Source organism: Solanum pennellii, chromosome 10 (assembly GCF_001406875.1).
Source record: "Solanum pennellii chromosome 10, SPENNV200".
Taxonomy (NCBI): domain Eukaryota; kingdom Viridiplantae; phylum Streptophyta; class Magnoliopsida; order Solanales; family Solanaceae; genus Solanum; species Solanum pennellii.
In genome coordinates this window covers 13,776,216-13,801,082 of record NC_028646.1, presented here as the reverse complement: position 1 = coordinate 13,801,082, position 24,867 = coordinate 13,776,216, and the positions used below count along the sequence as shown (strand labels likewise).

The 24,867-nt window shown below is 35.9% G+C and overlaps 1 pseudogene; it reads left to right on the top strand.

The window, feature by feature from the left end:
- Positions 1–1,955: 1,955 nt before the first annotated feature.
- LOC107001958 lies at positions 1,956–23,729 on the top strand (annotated as a pseudogene).
- Positions 23,730–24,867: the final 1,138 nt, after the last annotated feature.

Below are 24,867 nucleotides of genomic sequence, written 5' to 3'. Positions count from 1 at the left end.
GCTTAACAGGTGATAGCAACAAGTATAAGAATCATTTACAACAACACCAAACCCATCTATGAGTACTCAAGCCTCCACACCATAATCTTTTGGGAAACAGGTTCTTTAGATTGAGTATATTAACATACTGCAAGATTCATTCTCTTTACTATCCTGGTGTTGGAACGTGACACTCAGATCCACTACTGTCCTGGTGTCGGAACGTGACACTCCGATCCATCTACTATCCTGGTGTCGGAACGTGACACCCGATCCATTACTATCCTGGTGTCGGAACGTGACACCCGATCCACTACTATTCTGGTGTCGGAACGTGACACCCAATCCATCTACTATCCTGGTGTCAGAACGTGACACTCCGATCCATCTACTATCCTGGTGTCGGAACGTGACACCCGATCCACTACTATCCTGGTGTCGGAATGTGACAATCCGATCCCCCAATACTACGTGTCGGTTTGGGACACCCGATCCATTAACCTCATTCTTTTAGTTCATCAAGTCTTCTTTTATGCCAAGACATTATCATTAACAAGAGGTTTTAAGGTTTTAAGATTCAACAGCCTCATCATGCTAATTCATTACAATTATATAATTACATCATGCATGCACACAATTAAGCATATACGAGACTTTACATTACTACCCAATACATATCATTCACTATTAAGAGTTTACTATGAAATAGCATAAACCATAACCTACCTCCACCGAAGAATTCGTGATCACGCAAGCTACTCCCCAAAATTTTTGCTTTCCTCTTCGCTCTACCTTCTCTCGTTCGGTTCTCCCTCTCTTCTGTTCTTTCTATTTTTCTTATTCCACCCTTTTTCTTTTACCCTAATTTTCATATAACTAAGTAAAAAAGATGATAAAAATAACCCACTTTTTATTTCAAGGTTATCTCCTTTAACCCCCAAGTAATTGAATTATTAACATTAATCCACTAACTTTATAATTATTAGCATGAATGGTCCAAAACTCCCTTTTAAAAACTCTAACAAAAATCCGACCCAGTCAGGGTTACGCAGTTTGTGACGGTCCGTCACGGCTCTGACGGTCCGTCCTGCATGTCCGTCACAAAGTTCAGAGAGTTAATTCTGTGGGAAGATTTGTGACGGTTCGTCGTGCCAACGACGGTCCATCCTGCCATTCCGTCGTGAAGTTCAGAGAGTCGATCTCAGTACCCAAATTTTCAGATTCTAAGTGTTTTGGAACGAGACCCCCTCGACGGTCCGTCGTGCCCATGACGGTCCGTCGTGGGATCCGTCGACCCTGACAGTTATTACCAGAATAAACTCGACTGCTCAAAACGACTAAACAGGTCGTTACATTATTACTTCCCTATCGTCTATTTTATCGGATTATATTCTTTTTCTCTTTCCATATATTTTAAAATTTCATTAATTATTAGTTCTCCTAGTATCACTTGCCATATATTTTCTTACTATATATATACTCCCGAATCTCTTACCATATATTTTATCAAAGGACAAAAAGTTTAATAAACATTTTAAAGGAATTCCATGCCTTCCCTTTTAAAGTAATATAAATATGGATGTCTCCCAAAAAAATATAAATATAGATTATGTTATTTTATTAAAATATAATTAAAGATTTGCCCCTTGCTCCTTGCTAAGCAAAACACCTTAAATTTATATAAACACGTGGGAGGTTTTCAATGGTTTTTTGAAATAGTATTAGAAATACCGCAAGACTCGTAACTTTTTTGTAGATTCAATTAATTTCTACACATTGTTTTACTCTGTAGAAATTGTTGTTATTGAAGAAGAAGAATTACATTACACTCAGTAAGGTAAGAATAAAAAATGAAGTTATTTTAATGATTTTTACATAGTAGTGTATATGTATTTATAGGCTAATTATAGGTTTAGTTATTATTAAAATTGGAAATGGGGTTTTGACATTTTTCTTAATCCATATTTGTACTAGTCATGAAAGAGATTAGAGACGGAGCACAGTCCAACCGTACTCCACTTGCTCTTGATGTAGATGATTTCAAGGTGATGATCATTATTTACAATGCAACATAATTATAGTAGTAATTTGTTAAAATAGCCATGTTGAATGTGTGTGTCTAATGCAGGGCGATTTTTCATTTGATGATACGTTTGGTAATTTGGTAACTGAGGTATTGCCTTCGTGTCTCGAAAAAGAAGTAGATTCATTAGAAGGTCATGGCAACATTGATGGAATATCGAATGGGCATATGAGGGCACCATCAATGTCAAATGCAGGAAAGTTACTTTCAAGCCCATTGTTTCCTGAAGTTGATGCCTTGTTATCTCTGTTTAAGAATTCTAGTTCACAATTGGTGGAACAAAAAAGACAGGTATATCGTTATGTCATATCTACTGTTCATTCTCGAGAGTTTTTAACTAAAACCCCTTTGTCTCTGATTTGCTATTAAGGTTGATGCAAAATTAAGCAATCTCACAAAAGAAGTTTCTGTTCAAGACTTGAAGCACCGTAAGACACTTGCTGAGGTCAGTCAGTAGTTTTTGTATAATTTAGTTTAATGCGAAACTTTCTTTTTATTTGAGATGATGATCATGGGGTCATGGAACTAGAATTGAATATTGAATAATCGAAGAATGAAATGATGACCTGGTTTAAATGACATCCTATGATGTGAAAATGCACTTGATATGTTTAATACATTTGTCTCGGTAAAGCAGGATAGACATTTGGTTTTTCATTTGCCATCTTTTGCTTATGTTATACTTGTAATCGTCTTTAGTATCTTTGGTGTTAAATGGAGCTTCTTTATTCACATTGATCTTCTGAAAGCCTTGAGCATAGCTTTATGAGTATTAGAAAATGTGCAGCTGGAAAAAAGTGTAGATGGTTTGTTTGGTAGCTTTGCACGTCTGGATTCACGTATATCAAGTGTCGATCATACTGCTGCCAAAATAGGAGATCACTTGCAGGTAAATGCTATCTCTTCTTAATTACTTAGACTGTTTAGGTCTTTGCTAGTGTAATTACAAGAAATTAGTTTACTTTTATCTGATTGTTTCTGTTGTAACATAAGTAAGAAAGTAACATTTGGTTCTTGATCTTCAATGGAAGTTTGGTACTCCAGACTTAAGTGTGCTTCGTCCATTAAAAGAATGAGCAGACAATAGAAAGACATTTCTTCTAAAAAAATCAATTTCTCCAGATAAATCTGTTTTTCAAGTTATTTTTTACTGAGTTTGTACATTAATAACCTTTGTTTCCTGTCAGAGTGCAGATACTCAGACAGAATCTGCTAGTCAGACGATAGAGCTCATAAAGGTAAACTTGTAACCATCTAAAAGTCATTTCACTCATGGATCTTTTTTTTTTTCGTCTGTGTTCTTTATAAAAAAATTGATGGAATAAATTGACTTCCCTCAAACAGTACTTGATGGAGTTCAATAGAAGTGCAGGAGACCTGACACAACTTTCTCCTTTATTCATTGATGATAACCGTGTCGCTGAAGCTGCTTCTATTGCCCAGAAATTAATTAATGCTCATTACCATTCCTTGGATATTCTCAGAACTGTAAATGTGAAAATTCTTTGCCAATTTTTGTTTTATTATCTTTGGTTGAGCTGACTATTCTAAGGTCAAACTAGATAACTTGCAACCCGGTCAAAAGGTAATAACCCTGCTTATCACTCTTGACTTTTTTCCTTTCCTTCTGCTTTCCAGTTTCCGTCTGATCTTTCTTTGCCAACAAAAAATAAGGGGGATATTTTGTCCATTGTTATTATTAACGGTATAATATTTTCGTTTTACACTTGCACCAAGAATCAGATGCCTTCATTCAAAAAATTATCAATTATTAATATTCTTCCTCATTTAGCTATTTATAACCTGAGAAAGCTCTGTGTTTCTGACTCTCAGACAACTTATCTATCTCAAATTGGTGCAAATTAGGATATGCTGTCATGACACAATCATTTTAAGAGTTTACTCCATTATCATATTTTTCCGTTATTTAACTATACTATTTATTACCTACGGATTTAAGGCATATCATTTTCATTTTACCGCTTCTGAATTTCTCTCTTTCTCTCCTTCTCGTATTTTCCATTGTTGGTTAACACTCTTCAGTTTCACCTTGCCTCAGAGTAGCTGATTAAGCAGTCCCTCTGGCTTCTTTCGAGGTGTTGATGCTGTTAATCAATTAGCATGATTTTAGGCGACTATTTTTCCTTTAGTAGTTATAGGAATATAATATTTCCTTTGATTGACGTCCCTGAATAAGTTATAGGATTTATTGAATTAATAAACCTACCCATGGGATGTAAAGGCATACCGACATACAAAATAAGCCTGTTCTTCTCAAATTCTTCAGTAACATCTAACTACTATCATGTCATCACCAAAAATAATTAAGAGAACTTAAAATTTTAGGTTCATTTTTTTTTTCTGATAACTTTGAAATGTTTTACTAGTTTCCTGTGGAGAATCATCAAAATGGGAATACTCGATACAAGGTTGGGTCATTTCTGTCTTTTTACTTTTTTTGGACGGGTGGTGGGATTTCCTGAGAGTTACACCGGACGGAGAAACTTGACCGCTGGGTTGCTTCAGGTTATTGAGTTATTCTCTTATTAACTGTCTGATCTCCCATTGGTGATACTGCATATGGTTTTGGTTCTAATTGTCAATAAGTACACTAAAATATTAACTTCTCACCAAGTCCTTCGATGGACGAGGATATTCAAAGACATTTAATCGTCCACTAATTTAGCTTCTCCTTTTTATACCATTAAAAACAATGATCTAATCCTGGTTCCTGTACTTGGTCTAGAGGATTGGGGCAACAGAGAATTTTTGTTCCTGCATTTACATTTTCTTTTTTTTGTCATTTAAAAAGAAGCCTTTGAGTGATTAATTGTATATCTTTCACCTTAGAGAATCTGTTTTCATCCTCAATTGTGTAACAATATGATTTTTCCCCAGATATAATCACATTTAAGTAATTTGCAGGATCATTTGCTGATGAAGATATTGGAAGACAAAAAACAACTGTCTCCTCTGCTGTTGGAAATGCAACTTCACATATAGGATTGGAAGTTGCTATCACAAACCTCCAGGAGTACTGCAATGGTACAACAGCGAACTACTTATTTCTTTAACTACTGATGTTTTACTGATCCTCATGGATTTATTCTAAAGCTGTGTTTGAAACTTCTGTTCTTCTTGACTAGCTAGTTTTTCACAAACTACCACCCCGAGAAATGGAGAATCTGAAGTTTTAGAGGAGCATAATATATGATTGAACTTTTGTTGATAAAAAAAGTAGAGCAGAAGTAGGTTATTTGTTGGTAGAAAGTTCTGAAGCATTAAGAACCTTCTGGCAACTCTACAACAAACTTCTTAAGAAATTTCTAGGTGCAAAACAGGTTGAGTGCTTTGCTTGCTTAGGTAGTTCTTCTTTCAGGCACCAAGCAATAAGACCTGCTCTTTTATTACCCATGAGATCTATCTTGAAGATCGAACCACTAAACAATAAATTTTCATCTAATTATCCCCCCCTCCGTCTCAATTTATGGGAAGGTGTTTGATAGGACCCGGAGCTTAAGAATGAAACGAAGACTTTTGAAACGTGTTGTCTAGAATAAGCCATAGATATTTGTGTGACTCATCTCATTAAGGGTATACGTTTCAAGTCAAATTGTTACTAAATATAGAAGGTGTCCCTTTTGGGATTAAACTAAAAAGGAAATAGTGTCATATAATTGGGACGGGGGAGGAATCTTTTCAATTTTAATCTTTATTTGACATCAATGATGTTCTGGTCTGGTATGAAAAACATGTTTGACATCAATAGAAGTTCCCAAGACTTAAACCAACAGGATTTTCAATTATGAGCCATGAGGTCCTTAGGCTGTGTGTAGTCCAGCATGAAGCACGTCTCAGACCAATGAACAGGCACAGTATCTTTGAAACTTGTAACATCGATCTCTTATTCTTTTTCATGTCTCTTTACTGTTTTTTCATCTAGGAAGATGTATGGACAACTTAATAAAGCGATAAACGGATGTTCATTTGGTGCATCTGAATCCATAAGAATAATTAGAACAAGGAAAGAGGCCAATTAAACATCTGTTGTTTAAGTAAGAGCAATAATGCATGCTAAAATGCTATGATCTAGCTCCTTCAATGACCATATTGCTCTGCCTCCTAAAATTTTGCACAATGATGTAAATACGACATATCATATTAGAAGACTATACCTTAAAAGGGCAAAGAGTTGCAAATACCTTTAGTTCATTCTCAGGTTTCTCGTTTTAATTTTCATAATGTTTCTCGGGGAAAAGTAGCTAGTTCTGTTTTACCTTGTAAAAATTGATCATAGTAAACATTTGTTGTGTAATTTCTCTGTAGTCTCAAATGGATTTTTTGATATGGGCACATAGTACTGCATTTTAAGATCTAAAGACGTACTAAACATAGTCCTCAATTTTTACATTCGCTGTTTGGACGCCTAGCTTTTGTTTTCTTCTGATGGTTTTAGCTAGCTAATGTGCTCTTGGTTGACATTTATTTTATGTCTTTCCTGTGATGTCATATTCGTTTTTTCATTTTAAAGGACATTCTAAGTAGTCTTCTTATTTAGGGACTTGCTAGCCTTGGAAAACAGATTATTAGCTCGATTTGATACGGCTACACAGAAGCGTGATTTGTCTACAATGGGTGAATATGGTAAAATTTTGTCACAGGTAAATTAAGCTGTTTCAGTAGACCTGTCATAAGTACTTCATGTTAAATCTCTATTAAACTTCCTGTAAACAGGGGATAACGTGAAAGGTTTTTATCTTTTCTCTGGAATTTGGACCTGATTCTTGGTGTTTTCTATTGAAAAGACCACTTTATAATTTGACATATTCGTTCACCAAGCAGTTTAACAGGGGTACCAGTACCATGCAACACTACGTGGGATTACGTCCCATGTTTGATGTTGCGGTGATGAATGCAGATGCTAAATTGGTCCTTGGTGATGAGGGTGCCCAACCCAGCCCTAGCAATGTTGCTCATGGCCTTTCTTCAATGTTTAAAAAAATTGCAGGTTATTTTGGTTGAAGTTTATAAAACAGCATTTCTCTTCTAAATGCATGCCTTTTGAATTTTAAAACATTATGTTTCTTCCAGACACGGTAGAAAAGAAGCAGCCACTATAGCAGCAGTTTTCCCTTCTCCTAAAGATGTAATGTCGATATTAGTTCAGGTATGGTTGATAACTACTTATGGTGTGCTTGAGGTAGTTATTTTCTATCTTGTGTTTGTATAATGGTGCCGCAGCAGCAAAAGAAAGCTAGTTCAGGCTTGTCGTCGCAGAGCTTTAACAATATATGCATATAAAGACTAACATATCTGTGGACGTGCACCAGTTAATTTAGACAAAAACAATTTCTATCGCCTTGAGTATCCTCCAATTTGTCTGCCTGATATTTTCCATTCCAGTAAAGTGCTTACTGGGTGAGTGTTTCCACAAAAAAATGCAATTATGGGACTGGTAAGTAATAGATTGAGGTTATGAACAGCGTGTCTTGGAGGATCGTGTTCCAAAATTTCTAGAGAAGCTCCTACTGAAACCATCTCTTGTTAACCCACCTCCCATGGCAGAAGGCGGACTTGTATTAGTAAGTGATGTTGCAGAGATTGTTCATTTCTATTAGAAGAGGAAAATATGGCCTTTGGCTGACTCTTTTGTTGCCTTTGAATGTTCAGTATCTCAGATTGCTGGCTGTCGCATATGAGAAGACACAAGAGTTTGATAAGGAGTTGCGAAGTGTCGGATGTGGTGACTTGGATGTTGAAGGTAGAAATGAAATGAACCTTTGTGCCATCTCATTATTACCTTAATATAGCTGTTTAAAATGTAATAAATGTGCTATAAAACAGAGGTGGAATGTGCCAAGATCTGCATATGACTGCTTAATTTGGCGAACATGCTGGTATTTTAAGGATTTACCTTACAGAGACATGTAAATGCGTGATATAAGCCTCATGAGTCTTCATTCTGAAATCTCTGTCAACTAGGACAGTTAATGACAAGGTTCTGAAGAAATAAATAGTTGTCTATTATGGGCATATTATGCACTTCACGTAGAGAGAAAATTAAAAAGAAGAGATAAAGGATGACAGGGTGTTCAGCAAAAGTGGGAGGGAAATACAGATTCTTGAAGAAATTTGAGTATTAGGTATTGCTAAAAGGCCAGGTTCTTAATAAATGAGAAGTCTTAACACCCAAGTTTTGCTCTTTTCCGTCGTTGAAGCATGTACTGCTTCCGATATTTATGATCAATTAATATTGTAGACTCGTTTTTCTCCTTTACCCGTTTAAGAGAAACAGTAAATACATGCGAGTCTATATCAAATCTTGAAGTGTTATGTTAGTTGTAATTTTCTAAGATTGTTTCTACATCTAACTTCAGTTCCAAATATTATAGAAAACGTTCTAGTCCTGTTAGGTTACTTACTGTGGTTTACTACCATGGTTCATTTGGGTACTAGAATCAGTTTCTTGAAGATACTCACTTTTGTTTTTACCACGAGGTCAATCTAGATGGTCTTGACCATAGGCTATTTCCATTTATAATTTGTTGGACTGGCTTTGTTTATGTCAATTATATTTGTGATCTCCATTTTCTTCTGGTTCAGGTTTGACTAAATTATTGTTTCTACCACATAAAGATATATACATAGAGTGCGAGCAAGCCTCTCTTAAACAACTTTACAAAGCTAAGGTTTGTGACAATTTCTTCTTCTGAACTGTCTCATCATTCTAGTTTCTGTTTAAGGCACTCCTTTCTCTCTATTGCTTAGGTAAAACAAGGAAGTTTTGGAAGAAGCTATTTCCACAATGAAAACAATCAGAACTCCTAAATGAAGTAAAGAAATTATTGGTTGTCAATTTTCTGGTTCTAGGGAACCTTGAAATATTTCTATTCCAAAGCACCTAGTAGGTGCCATGTAAATTGCAAAATATTTTCCCCACATAGGCTCTTACCAAATCAAACTTAGCTTGCATGAAATTTGGTATACTAGCTGACAAGGCTACCTGCTTCTGGAGAGCGTTAAACAATATTGAAGGTCCACAATGTTATTGTAACAATAGGTGCCTAACAACTTTCTGAACTTATATATGTTTATGAAAGTGTTCCACCTGTAACATATCATTCTGGTGGCATTCTCTTGAACAATTTTGAACAGACCTCTTGTTTTAATTTGCAGATGGATGAACTGCGTAGTGAAAGTCAGCTATCCAGCTCTGAGTCGTCTGGGACAATTGGACGCCCAAAAGGTGCTTCAATAGTACTTTCTAACCCGGAAATTTCTGTCACTGTGGTAACAGAGTTTGTTCGTTGGAACGAAGAAGCAATATCCAGATGCAGTTTGTTTTACTTACAGGTATATATGACATGTTCCAAGATGTTGCTGAAGCTGTACCTTCATCATCTCTCAGTTTTTTTCCTTTGGCTGGAAAACCAAAAGGAACTAGTTATTGTATCAAGGCTTGTGCCGGAGTAGATTCATTCACATCATGTTCGTTTTCATGTCCAGTAGAATTTTTGACCTATTCTATTAAAAAGATGCTTTAGGCTAGTCAGATTAGAATTTAGATTGAAAAGATGTTTATCCATATGACTGTTGGTAGTGATTGCGTAAGTTCCTCTACTTTGGATATCATGTATGCGGAGATTTCCCTAAGCACAGTAGTAAATTATTTATTGCATAGACAGGTTAGTTGAATAGTTGAAGAGCTATAGTTGACATACATACAGAGGGAGTGAGAATCTTCTCCATACTTTCTTTAGTAAGTAATATAAATATTATACAGAAGACCTTAGCAACAAGACTGTTCTGATTTTATGCAAAACAGCTAGATTTGTCACTTAAGAATGTAGGCAATCGACAAAATCAAGTACTGTATCAATGTCATTTACAACCATTCCTTCACATCAACCTGTAATCCTACAGAAAAAACTTTTATATGTAAAAAGACTTCCAACTTTTGGCAAAACAGGAGTCTGATTTGTCGTGAAACACATGTGATCTCTTTCTAGCCAAACGGTCCAAAATATACATCATGAAATTCTTCTTCATGCCTACATCTGATCCTTATCTTTTCTCCTTGACAACTTATTACTGTTTGTTTTAAACTGAAGGCACTGACACTAGATTCAATATAAGTTCAATAATGTATACCATATTTACCAAGTAAAGTTACAATGTGGCCTGTAGTAATCAAGTATGTTGTAGTTATCTTTTTTTAGTGTTTTCTGCCGCTGGTACACGTCTTTAGGACATTCTCCTAACTTGATGATCTATTTGTTGACTGTTGTACTTTAGTAGATAAAAACCTACAGGGATTAGCTAATTGATTATACCTCTTATATACAGCCTGCTGCACTAGCTGCTAGCATTAAACCTATTTTCACATGCCTTCTGGACCAAGTAAGTTCATCACCTCCTTTTACATTTATAGTTTGTTTCAATTGTTGCCGTCTTTTAGTTCTTTCATCATGTCACTGGGAGCATGCATTAATCAAGTAGGAAATTCATAGAAGGTACAATATATATCTTATGTGACATATATCCAAAATATGTGTTTGTGTGTGTGCCTCTATATATATATTTATAGTCTTCTGCATGTTTAGAATTCATGTAAGCAATATCTCTAATGCAGAATAAGGAGTTCTATTTTCACTGTTTGCTTTTGCCTGTGGAAATATCTAGCATTTGTATAGAAACATCTCCGATGATGAAAGCTAAATTACATTAAACTTTGGTAATATCATTTTGGTTTATTGTGGGATAAAAGAGTTTGACAGGTGTTATAAGAGTGGGAGGAGACGAGCAAATCTCCCAAAATCTTTGGTTGAACATTACTTTTTTACCCTAGTTATGAATGAGTGCATCAATAATATACAAAATGGGATTCAATGGAGTATGTTATTTGCAGAAGTTATTGTTTTAATCGCCGAATGCCCTAAACAAGCGAAGTCAAACCAAAAGTTTGAACCATGGAGAAGCACTCAAGAGTAATGGTCTTAGGAAAAGTAGAAGTAACCAAAAATCATATAGACTCTAAGTTAGCCAACACAAGAAGAAAGGAGTGAGATGACTATATGCAGTCAATTCATCTAGATTAAGTTGCATGACAGAATTAAAGTAGGTTCAGTGGAATAGAGAAATGTCAAGGTTGTGCTATGCGTGCAGAGGATACTTACCAAATTAAAAAGTAAGTTCTCCAGAATGTTAATGAAATCTGTAATTATATATGGACGCAATGTTTAGCCTCCAAGCCTCAACATGTCCACAAAATGAATAGAATTGTTAGTGGAACACATACATTGGGTCCTCATCCTGGGTTCACTAACAACAGGTCTGGTGTTTGTTAGTGGAACACTTACATTGGGTCCTCATCCTGGGTTTACTAACAACAAGTCTGGTGTTTGTTAGTGGAACACTTACATTGTTGTCCTCATCCTTGGTTCACTAACAACAGGTCTGGTGTTTGACAAGAATCATTTTAGTTCGGGTAGAATTTATATTTTGATGCACAAATAAGTACATGGTTTAGAGGATCACTAGTCATTTGATAACCCCTTTAGGATAAATTATTGGGTAATGAAACAGGAAAAATAGAGCTGAGTGGTTGAGGTTCCATTTTACCAGACCCTACTAATTTGGAAAGAGGCGTAACAGTAGTTATGGTACAATTGTTTTTCTCACTCTATACTTTTGTAGGTCAGTCAATAAATAATAGGAGGTCTTGAAAGAGCCAGAGAAGGCCTTACTGAGGCTGCTGCCTTGAGGGAAAAACACTTGCTGGGAACTAGTGTTAGCCGAAGAGTTGCTGCAGCAGCTGCTTCTGCCGTAATTATTCCAGTCTTTTCTTTTGATCTAGAGTTTTGTACTTTGTATACATCTAAATGTTAAGCGACCAGCTATCTTGTTGTATGATTGGTTTTATATAGGCAGAAAATGCAGCTGCTGCTGGTGAAAGCAGTTTCAAATCTTTCATGGCATATGTGCAACGTTGTGGAAGCAGTGTGGCTATTTTGCAGTAAGTGGGTTGTTTTGATGCTAGTGGAGTCAATTTAAATTTATGTAGATGTAGCTTTAACTCAATTGCACTTAACTCCTGGTTTTCTTTAGTATTTTGTGAACTCCATATCGCGGCGTTTACTTCCTGTGGATGGTGCTCATGCTGCTTCCAGTGAAGAAATGGCAACAGCTATGTCACGTGCAGAGAGTGTTGCTTGTAAGGGGCTTCAACAGTGCATTGAAACTGTCATACCAGAGGTTTATGATTTAGAATATTTATTCTTCTGTATAGGCTTGATAAGTTCTATATGTGGGACATTTATCCTCCCTAGGAAAAGTATCTCATTGGTCACTTTTACCAGCCACTTAATGTTTTCCAACTCTTTCATCTGTCCTCTAAAACCAAACATTTTGTTTGACATCATGTTCCCCTTTGACTGCTTTCAGGTAGAAAGGCTACTATCAACTGAACAAAAGGCAACAGATTATCGAACACCTGATGATGGCATTATCCCTGACCATCGGCCAACAGGTGCTTGTGCATGGTGAATCCCTATATTAATTAGAAGATGCACATATGTTAGTCTTTTTTATAGAAAGATGTATTCTTGAAACATTAAGAACATATCCAAGTATGAAATTTCAGTTGATCTTTTGATTGCTTTCCTCTTTATATCTGGCGTAGTATATTTTAAGATATTTGGAATTTACGTCTTTTTTGGCAATCATTTAGTTTCATTTTACCAGTATACTAATAATATATCTACAACCAGTGCTGTTGCATACCTTTCCCGTGTGCTTGAGTCGGCATTCACAGGACTGGAAGGGCTAAACAAACAAGCCTTCCTGACTGAACTGGTATGTTACTGTTCTTATTGCTGTGACTATTATTTTTCGTCCAAAACCTTGATGCCGGAAATCTTCTCTCAAGTATCTTTTTTTCCAGGAAAGGTTGAGTGTGTTATAGATAGCACCAAGAAAGTGCTATCAAAAGTATTTACAATCGAGACAAAGAAAACCATCGCTTCGTATTCTTAAAGGCATTCTATCAGATCTATCACTTCTCTTTTTTATCTGTTAGGTAAAGTTATCTTCTTGTAATTTCCAGGTTAATGCTGTTTCTAGACGCACGATAACTGATCCTTGACCCAATCGGTCATTTTTATAGTTTCAGAGAGTTCTGTTTCTGGAAATTGTTCGGTAGCTTGTTCGAAATTGTATAATCAACTGAATTTACCTTTACACATGTCCTAGCCTGTAACTCTCAAAGATCACCAATTAACAAAACCACCCATGATATTGATCTGCTAAGAATATACACATGGTTAGTTTGTGCATACACACATTTGTTGTGCAAATGGTAGGAAGAAATTGAAACTTGTCTCTGCATCCATTTTAGTGCTATGTATTTCTGTCGTGTCGGGTTATTCATTGGTGTCTAAATTATCTGCAACTTATTGATTCTGTATTTAGTTTTCTTTGCCAGAATTTCTTATATTGATATTATGTTTGTCTATTTTAAAAATGTTCTTATAGGGGAATCGCTTGCACAAGGGGTTGCTTAACCATTGGCAAAAGTTCATTTTTAATTCTAGGTAATTCCTTTCTCTAGTTCATTCGATTTAGTAGCAGCAGCAGCAGAAGAAATTTTAGTAGTTTCTAGATATATCAAGGGTGACTGGTACAGGTATTGCAGCTATTGCCACATCATTTATGTCTAATTCTGAGATAATTGTGGTATATGATGGTAGGCATATAAGCAAGAAAAGACCTAACTTTGTCGAACAAGCAAGGACATGGCCTTCTTCCTCTATGAATAACGCAATGTGACACACAACAGATAAGTTAGAAGGGAAAAACAAATCGATCACACATCCTCTCACTTCCTCACAAATGAAGCCTTTGACCTTATAAGCCTAAGCCTGCCCTTCACATCCAAAACTGAAAAAATCATTTTCTTTGTGGTCAAATTGCAGGAAAGATAGATTCCTGAGAGCATTGCAAGTATAAACAAACATAAAAATGCTGTTTTTTGCACTAGATCATAAAAATAAAGTTATTTTTAGTAAAATGTTAGCATATTCGTGAGAAAGTTATGACAAGACTTATTTGTGTTAGATTATATGAAATATGGATTAATGTGAGCAGTGCATATATATGGAGAACATAAAAGGCTTGATTTTAGCTCTAGAGCATAAAATCAAATGTACTTTGAGTTATATGCACTCTGATAATTGGGGCATCAATTTTTTCATCTAAAGGGACAGCACAAGCATAAAGTCCTTGTAGTTTCAAGAAGTAAAAGTCTTCGACTGAGGAGATATTAAAGCAAGGCAATGTTTTAGAATATGAATAGATCAATAACGTGATAGACCTTACTGCTGAAATACAATTATAAAGGAACAAGAACTGCTATTTCACACTAGATTCACTGATATTACAACAATCACGAGTACGCTACTAATATAATAAATCACATCCTAAGACAATAATGAACTTAGTTATTTAATCATAAAGATCACAACCTTTCTGGAAATTCGAGAGACTAGAAACTCTCCCAAAATTCCTTTCCGTTATTTTCTGAGTATCCTTCTTTTTCACTGCCCTGCCCCTATTTCTAAAGGAAAAACCAACCATTAAATGTGTACCTTGTCTCATGACTACCCTTCCCTATAAGAATCACCTTGTCCTCTAGGTGAAAGTCCAGAAATTATTGATCGATGATTGCATATTCCTCCCAAGTATTCTCAAAGTCTGATAGGTTCTTCCACTTGATTAGCAATTCCAATTTTCCATTGATTAGCTTCCTGATCTGTCTCACTGCCTCAGGCTCAACTTGAAGCTCCAATTCTTGGGTAAGAAATGGAGGTAGGTTTTGAGCAGAAGTAGTTCGAAGCAAGCACTATCTCAACTGTGAAACATGAAACATTAAATGAATGCGTGTTCCAACTGGTAACTCCAACCGATAAGCTACGGGACCAATCTTTTCCAGAATCTTGTAAGGACCATAAAAACAGGGACTGAGTTTTTCATTGATCTTCTTAGCCAAAGAACGTAGTTTTTAGGGCCGAAGTTTGAGATATACTAGTTCACCATTCTCAAAAGTCAGTTCTCTACGATGTCGATCAGCTTGATTATTCATTTTTTGTTGTGCTTGTAACAAATGTTCTTCGTGTTCGGTTAAGATCAGATTTCTAGTACGCCCCTGCTCATTTACTTATTCAACCGCAAAAGTAGTGTCATTCATGTGAAAAATTGATGATGGATCCCTTCCGTATAATGCTTTAAAGGGTGTCATACCTGCAGATCTATTAAAGGATGTGTTAAACCAATACTCAACCCAAGATAACCAGTGGGACCATTCTTTAGGATTTTCTCCTGCCATACAACGGAGATATGTTTCTAAACTCCTATTCACAACTTCTGTTTGCCCATCAGTTTCTGGATGATCAGAAGAGCTATACCTTAAGGTAGTGCCTTCTAGCTTGAATAGTTCCTTCCAAAAGTGGCTTATGAACACACGGTCACGCTTAGACACAATAGACTTAGGAAACCTATGCAATTTAACCACTTCCTTAATGAATACAGCTGCTACATCTTTTGTTATTGTTACCTGATTCATCTCGACCAGAAATCCTTGGTTTCCTTTCGTTAAGAAATTAGTCATGGGTTTCAGTGACACTACTGTTCGAACCATCTCTGGACCGACCCCCTCGAAGCGACACCAATCTTCCTATATCTTTGATTTCATGGTAAAAAGTTTCCAATTCACCCTCATATTTCGTAATGTGGCTAACCATTCCATCCCTAATACTACATAATTCCCCACAATTCAAATAGAAATTATTGTTGGTTGATTTGGACTCCTTGCACGTCTATCCTTACCTTTTTGCACACTTCACTCCCACAAACCTGCTGACCATTACCAATTGTTACTTCATATCCTTTGGTCTTCTTAATAGGTGATTGCAGATGATGAGCGAGGGTGGATGATATAAAATTATGGGTAGCTCCACTATCGACCAAAATTATCACATCGTGTCCATGAATTTTCCCCACAAGTTTCATTGTTCTACCTCCTGTAAGGCCCACAACTGAATTCATATTCAACACCATCATAGTACCTTTCATTTCCCCTTCAACTACATCTTCTCCTATAGACTCAAAGAATTCCTCTGTTTCGTCTTCATCAGTATTGGGTGCCTCTGAGATAATCAATAGGTTAAGCTTCCTATTTTTACAACGATGATTAGGGCCAAATTTTTCATCACATCTGAAACATAACCCTAACTCTCTTTTTCGGGCAAATTTTGAATAAGACAACCTTTTGAATTGTCCTTTATAGTTTGCTACTGCAGTCCCGTTGAAGCTAGTTGACTTTGTGGTAGTATGCACTGGTGAATCAGTGTTACGACTTGCTACTCCGGCTCTTGAGTCACGAGATTCAAGAATGTTTGCAACTCGGTGATAATTGGGTCTAAACCCAACAGGTTTATTACTTGCACTTCCTCTGCCTGATCAAATTTAAAACCTTGTACTTCCTACAAAACATAATTTCGATCCTCCACCTTTTGAGCCATCTCCGTTATCTCCCTCAAGGTTTGAGCCTGAAACTACATCACTTTTCCTCAAATTTCCTCTTTTAGTCCATTTAAAAATACTCCAGATAACATTCCATCAGATGCCTGCTGAGATATTTTCAAATTCTTCACGAAACACAGTAACTGTGCTAACCTGCTTCAACCCCATTAAGACAACATATTGATTGATTTTTTGAGAATGATGAAATCGGTTCAACGACTCTCTTTTGAGTCCTCCCAGGTTAACATTTGTTTTCGAGATTCCATCCAATAATACCAATTTAAGGCTTTTCCATCCAAACAAACAGCTACTGCTTGTAATCTTTCCGCTTCAGTAATTTCATTCACGGTAAAATATCGCTCAACTTTGAAAATCCATCCCAAAGGATCCTCTCCTTACAAAACTGGTAGTTGTAATTTCTGGAACTTCTTTCCATCTTTTTCTCCAACCCAGTTGACATTGCTTCCCTCTTCTTGATTTCCGAAAGATCTGGTTTGAGAAGGGGATTCTTCTGCCATCATAGTTCTCCCTTGTGCTTCGATTCTAGCAAGAGTTTCTGTCATTTCTTGAAACCATCCTTCCAGTTTTCTGATATCTTCTCTTACCCCTGTCAAACTTGTCTCTACTTGTTCAACTCGTCTCTCCATTCTACTGACCATCCCTGAACGTTATTGCTCTAATACCAATTTGATAGACCTTACTGATGAAATACAAAATAAAGGAACAAATACTGGTGTCTCACACTAGATTCACTGATATTACAACAATCACGAGTACACTACTAATATGATAAATCACATCCTAAGACAATAATGAACTTAGTCATATAATCATAAAGATCACAACCTTTCTAGACATTCTAGAGACTAGAAACTCTCCCAAAATTCCTTTATTTTCTAAGTATCTTTTTTTCCACTGTCGTGCCCCTATTTCTACAGGAAAAACCACCCATTAAATGTGTAACTGTCTCATGAAAGTTACTAAGTTTCTTACTTATTTATTTTGGTCTCCTAGAATAAGTTTTTATAACTCGAGGGACATCATAATGTCCTGAAAAGAACAAGAAAGAAAGGAAGCAGATGTCTCAAAGAAGACAATATACATAATCCAGAAAGCACTCTGGATTAAAACTTACATCTATAAATTGTTAGAGAAACATAAAACGTAAAATTTTGTGCTTGGTATCTGGTTTGACATTTAGGTAAATTCCCCTATTTGTAATGCACATCTGTTGAAAGTTGCTTCATCTACCGAAATCTCTCTGACTTTTGCAGTGGAGGCTTGTGTTTGAAGCGTGACATAACAGAATATGGAGAGTTTGTTCGTAGTTTCAATGCCCCTCAGGTTGACGAGAAATTTGAACAACTTGGAATGTAAGTTGCATGGTTTATCGAAATTTTAGGCCTCATACAAAATTGAATTTCCTCTAATGTTTCCTGTTTTGACTCTTGCTTCAGCATAGCGAATGTGTTTATTGTTGCTCCTGAAAGTCTAGGCCCGCTGTTTGAGGGAACTCCAAGCATTAAGAAAGATGCTCAAAGGTGACTAAGATGTTTACATATTCATGTTCTTTTTTTGTGTTATGAATGTGTTCATGTGAAAGGTCTACTTTGTTGAATCCATCCCATTTTTTGGTCAACATTAGATATTCAATTGATATACGCAATTTTTAAAAAGGAATAATAATTGGAGTTGAAAATAAAAGATTTGGTGACTGACAAATTGGTAAGAGATGCAATCATTTTTGACATTGCTATATTTACCTATGTCATTAGTAACACATGCATGATTTTATCCTTCTATAAATAGAGCATTCTTGCTCATTTGTAGAACACACCAAGATAGAGAGAAAAACCATTTTCAGAGCAAAGTGAGGTATTCCATAGACTATAGAAGAAAAATAGTTTATGAAGAAAAATAGAGTGTGAGCGATATTTTAGTAAGGTGGAAACCAAAAGTGTTGTTCTTCTTGAGTGTATAGCAGTCACTTTGAGTATTGTATTCATGACTACACAGTGTAAAATTCCTTACTATAGTAATATCAGTTGCTCCTCTTGACCCGTATTTTTTTTGCCCTTATTTAGAAGGGATTTCCACGTAAAATTCTTGGTTTCATTATTTTCTCATTTTATTACATTTCTTTTACCATATATGTTTTTGTGTTTATCCGTGTTTTTCCCGACAAACTGATATCAGAGTCTGAGTATGCTCTGTGGTTGCATCACAGTCTGAACTTCCACATCAGAAAAGATTTACTTTGATTTGCGATAACAATATTTTTTGGGGAAAAACAATGGAAGTCAACACAAGTAGAATGGTTACTTTGAATGGTGTTAATTATGTCATTCGGAAGGGGAAAATGGAAGATCTTCTTTATGTCAAGAACTTTTACAAACCAGTATTTACCACTGTAAACCTGATAATAAAACAGATGAACAGTGGAATCTGTTGCACATACATGTTTGTGGATTCATTAGGCAATAGGCCGACGATAATGTGTTGAACCATATTTCTGGGGAGACACATGCTCGAACCCTATGGGAGCATCTTGAAAGTTTGTATGCTCGGAAGACTGGAAATAATAAAATGTTCATAATAAAGCAGATGTCGAATTTAAAGTATCATGATGGTTCTCCGAGACCATCTGAACAATTTTCAAGGGATCATGAACCAACTACTTGATTACCTACCAGACTCTTGGGAAACATTTAGAACTTCATTGTCAAATTCTGCTCCGAATGGTGAGATCTCTGTAGATTCTGCCAAGAGTAGTGTCTTGAATGAAGAGATGAGAAGAAAAGTCAAGGGTCTTCTTCGTCGGATGTCCTGATAACTGGCCCCATGGGGAGAAACAAAATTCGTGGTTCTCAGTACAGAGAACAAAGTAGGAGCAAATTCAGATGCAGACTTAAGGATATTGAGTGCTATCATTGTGGCATGAAAAGGGCACACAAAGAAGTTCTGCAGGAAGTTGAACAGGGAAAACAAAATCAAAGAGAAAGCTAAAGAAGATGGCAATGAAAATTGCCAATCCACTGTTACCATCAAAGATCTTGTTACTGTCCTTGATGAAGGATATTATAAATATTGCTTGTGATTAGTCAAGCTGGGTTGTGGACACTGGTGCCGCATCTCATGTGACACAAAGGAAGGATATTTTCTCTTCCTATACTCTTGGTGATTTTGGAACCTTGAGTATGGGTAATGAGATTGTTTCTAGGGTGGTTGGTATTGGTACAATTTGTTTGGAAACTAGTGTTGGAACTAAACTAGTTTTGAACAATGTGAAACATGCTCCTGATGTTCGTCTGCACCTAATTTCTGTTGGTGTTTTAGATGATGAAGGATATGTTAGTACCAACGGTGATGGAAAATGGAAGCTCATTAAGGGTTCCTTGGTTGTGGCTCGTGGTAACAAACGTCGTGGTCTATACTGGACTACGGCCTCTGCTTGTGTTGATATGGTGAATGCGGTTGAGAGCGATAGCTCTTCAACATTATGGCACAAGAGGCTTAGCCACATTAGCGAGAAAGGACTTAATGTTCTAGCCAAGAAGAAATTATTGTCAAATTTCCAAAGTGCTAAATTAGAAAAATGTGAGCACTGCTTGGCTGGTAAACAAAATAGAGTTTCCTTTAAGTCCTACCCTCCTTCGAGAAAGACAGAGTTGCTTGAGTTAGTGCACTCTGATTTATGTGGTCCAATGAAGACAAAGACATTGGGTGGTGCACTTTACTTTGTCACTTTCATTGATGATTGCTCGAGAAAACTTTGGGTCTATGTCTTGAAGTTTAAGGACCAAGTGTTACATGTCTTCAAGCAGTTTCAGGCTTCAGTTGAAAGAGAAACTGAAATGTATTCGTAGTGATAATGGTGGTGAATATTGTGGACCATTTGACGAATACTGCAAGCATCAAAGTATTAGACACTAGAAGACTCCTCCCAAGACTCCTCAGCTTAATGGTTTGACTTAAAGGATGAACAAGACCTTGATGGAAATAGTTAGATGTTTGCTTTCTGAAGCAAAGTTGCCGAACTCATTTTGGGGTGAGACTTTATTGACCGCTGCACATGTTATTAATCTATCTCCTGTTGTTGCTTTGCAAAGTGATGTACCAAATAGTGTTTGTATGGTAAGGATGTTTACTATGACCATTTGAGAGTATTTGGTTGCAAGCCTTTGTACATGTGCAAAAAGATGAGAGGTCAAAGTTAGATGCCAAGACAAGGCAGTGCATATTCATTGGATATGACCTTGATGAATTTGGTTACAGGCTATATGAATCTTTGAGAAACCGTGATATTATTTTCATGGAGAATCAAACAATTGAAGATATTGACAAAGCGGAGAAGGTAGAATTTTCAAGTTTTGATGGTATAGTTCATCATGATGACGTTCCTCACACAACTGTGCATGATGTTGTTGGGCTTGATAATCATTATGACGCCAAGAATCATGTATCTCATCAACATGTTAGTGTTGATAATAACAATGATATTGTTATTGATGATCATGTTGCTCATGAAGTTGTGGACGAATCAAATATTCCGCTTCGGAGGTCCAAAAGAAAATGGTTTCCTTCCTCCCTTTATTCACCCAATGAGTATGTGTTACTCACTGACGGGGGAGAACCTGAATGTTATAAGGAGGCCATGGAAGATGATCACAATGATCTATGGATTAAAGCCATGCAAGATGACATGAAGTCTCTGCATGAGAACCACACTTATGAGTTGGTAAAATATCTTAAGGGCATGAGAGCTTTGAAGAACAAATGGGTGTTCAAAGCTAAAGTTGAAGAACACAACTTGAAGCCCAGATACAAAGCTAGATTGGTTGTTAGGGATCTGGTCAAATTAAGTATTGGCTTTGACGAAATATTTTCTCTTGGTGTGAAAATGTCCTCGATTCGCATGGTTCTAGGTTTGGCTGCTAGTCCTAATTTAGAGATTCAGTAGATGGATGTGAAGACGGCTTTCCTTCACGGTAATCTAGAAGAAGAGATTTATATGGAACAACTTGAGGGCTTCAAAGTAGATGGTAAAGAAAATTTTGTGTGCAAACTCAGAAAGAGTCTATATGGCCTAAAGCAAGCTCCTAGACAGTGGTACAAGAAGTTAGAATCTGTTATGGAGGAGAAAGACAATAAAAAGACTTCTTCAGATCATTGTGTATTTGTGCAAAAAATTTTTTGAGAATGATTTATCATCCTTTTGCTGTATGTGGATGATATGTTGATTGTGGGCAAGAATACTTCCAAGATTGACGAGCTGAAGAAAGAGTTGTGTAAGTTTTTTTCTATGAAAGACATGGGCCATGCCAAGCAAATTTTGGGCATGAGAATCACTCGTCTCAGAGATAAAAGGAAAATTTATTTATCCCAGAAGAAGTACATTGAACGTGTACTAGAGCGCTTCAATATGAAGAATGCTAAGCCTGTTTGTACACCTCTTGCTGGTCATATGAAGTTAAGCAAGGAGATGTGTCCTACAGCTAGGGAGGAAAAAGAGAACATGGCCAAAGTTCCATATTCCTCCGTCGTCAGAAGTCTAATGTATGCAATGGTATATGCACTAGACCTGATATTGCTCACGCAGTTGGTATTGTCAACAGATTTCTCGACATTCGAGGAAAGGAGCATTGGGAAGCTGTGAAGTGAATATTCAGGTATCTTAGAGGAAGCTCAGATGAATGCTTGTGTTTTGGAGCATCAAATCCAATTCTGAAAGGCTATACCGATGCTGATATGGCAGGTGACCTTGATAACAGAAAATCAACCACTGGATATTTGATTACATTTTCAGGGGAGCTATATCATGGAAGTCGAAGTTGCAGAAGTGTGTTGCACTATCTACAACTGAAACTGGGTATATTGCGGCTACTGAAGCCGGCAATGAGATGATATGGCTAAAGCGATTTCTTCAAGAGCTTGGTTTGAATCAGATGAGTATATTGTCTATTGTGACATCCAGAGTGCAATAGACTTGAGTAAGAACTCCATGTACCATGCAAGAACAAAACACATCGACGTCAGATATCATTGGATTCGTGAAGAAGTGGAGAGTGAATCATTTCACATCAAACAGATTCACCCAAGTGAAAATCCTTCAGATATGCTAAACAAGACGATAAGTTTGAGTTATTCAAAGAACTTGTGGGTATGAGCTCTCTCTAAAGAAGATGAAGATACCTTCTTCCAGTAAATGGGACTGGAGGGGGAGATTTCTTGAATCCATACCATTTTTGGTCAACTTTAGCTATTCATTGCTACAAGCAATTGTTAAAAAAGAATAGTAATTGGAGTTGAAAATAAAAGATTTGGTGGTTGACAAATTGGTAAGATTTGTAACAATTTTTGACTTTGCTATATTTACCTATGTCATTAGTCACATAGGCATGATTTTATCCTTCTATAAATAGAGAATTCTTGCTAATTTGTAGAACACACCAAGTTAGAGACAAAAACCATTTTGAGAGCAAAGTGAGGCATTCCATAGATTATAGAAGAAAAATAGTCTATGAAGAAAAATAGAGTGTGAGCGATATTTAATAAGGTGGAAACCAAAAGAGTGTTTTTCCTTTTGAGTGTATGGTAGTGACTTTGAGTATTGTATTCGTGATTACACAGTGTAAAATTCCTTACTATAGTAATATCAGTTGCTCCTCTTGACCCGGGGTGTTTTTCCCCTTATTTAGAAGGGTTTTCCACGTAAAATTCTTGGTGTCATTATTTTTCCATTTTTATTACATTACTTTTACCATATATATTTTTGTGTTTATCCGTGTTTTTCCCAACACACTTCGGTTTTGTTAATAACTAATTTTTTTCTTTCTGAATAGTAATGTAACAAAAGGTTGAATGACTTGTATATTGTTTAAGGTTGTCTGCTGTACAAGTTTAAGGCAGATAATTTTCTGAATTCTTTCTTTTATCTGCAAACTCAGGTTTATTCAACTCCGCGATGATTACAAGAATGCAAAACTTGCATCAAAGCTCAGCTCCTTGTGGAGTTAGCTTAGTTGCATCAGAAATTACATCCTCAAGATAAAAAATCCCTTTGTACTTGTAGCCTACATATATGGCAAAGCTCTTCCATCTCATATTGGATCTTTATATTTCTGAACTGGAAAATATGGGGAAGATTGTTGCTATATTGTTGATGATCGACAAGAAAAATATAGTTTTTTCTTGGTATAAAGATGTATCTTTTCCGATGCGTGAACTCTTTGCACTTGCCAAAAAATACACATTCTTCACACCTAGTAAGACTTGTTATGGGTCGGACAGTGGTTTCCCTGCTTATTATGGGTCTGGCCGTGTTTGAAACCTCAGAAAAAAGCTGCTATGTCTTCCCTTCTTTTGCTTCTCCTTCCTCTTCAGTATGCAGGTACAAAAGCAGGCTATGTTTGAACAGTAGCTATCATCAATTTCTTCATAATGAAAAGTTTCAAATGACCAGTTATTTACCTTTTTATTTCACAAGGTCCCTTTTTCAAACTTCACTAGTAAAATTACATTGATGTATTACTATTTGAGGCACTGAAAATTATAAGGTATTAATGAATTATTTTAGAAGAAGGGTAGTGATTGACTAGTTGTAATTTTATCAACTAAAGGAAATACTTTTTATGTAGGGTGTTTTGATTGCTTCCTTTTAGCAAATGATTTCGAATCTTAAAGTATATTGCACATAAGTAGACACTAGGGGTATACATGATTAATTGAGTTGAGTTTTTCAAATATCAAATTAAACTATTTTTATCGTATTTTTAAAATTTATAAATCAAATCAAATTAATATAATTTAAATTTTTAATCCTCGAGTTTTTCCGATTATATATTAATTACAGAAATATAATTAACTTATATTTAAAATATATATTTAGTCTTATCAAACTATAATTATTTAAGATATTTTTTTATAAAAAATAACTCAAAATATGAGATGAGTGATGACACAAAAAACATTAACAATAAATAATAGTGAAATAACATCAAATAAATATTCCAAATCAACAAAGTCATGAAAAATGCTTGCACATAGGCTTCAATCTGCNTCACATACATATTTAGTTAAGGTCACAAACGTTATATACAAATAAATAACTAATATTTCAAATTAGTATTGAATTTATTTAGTAACAAACTACTCTCTCTAAATAATTTGTAAACTAATTTATTTAAATAAATTTACTAGTACAAATATAATTCATAAAATCAAGAAAA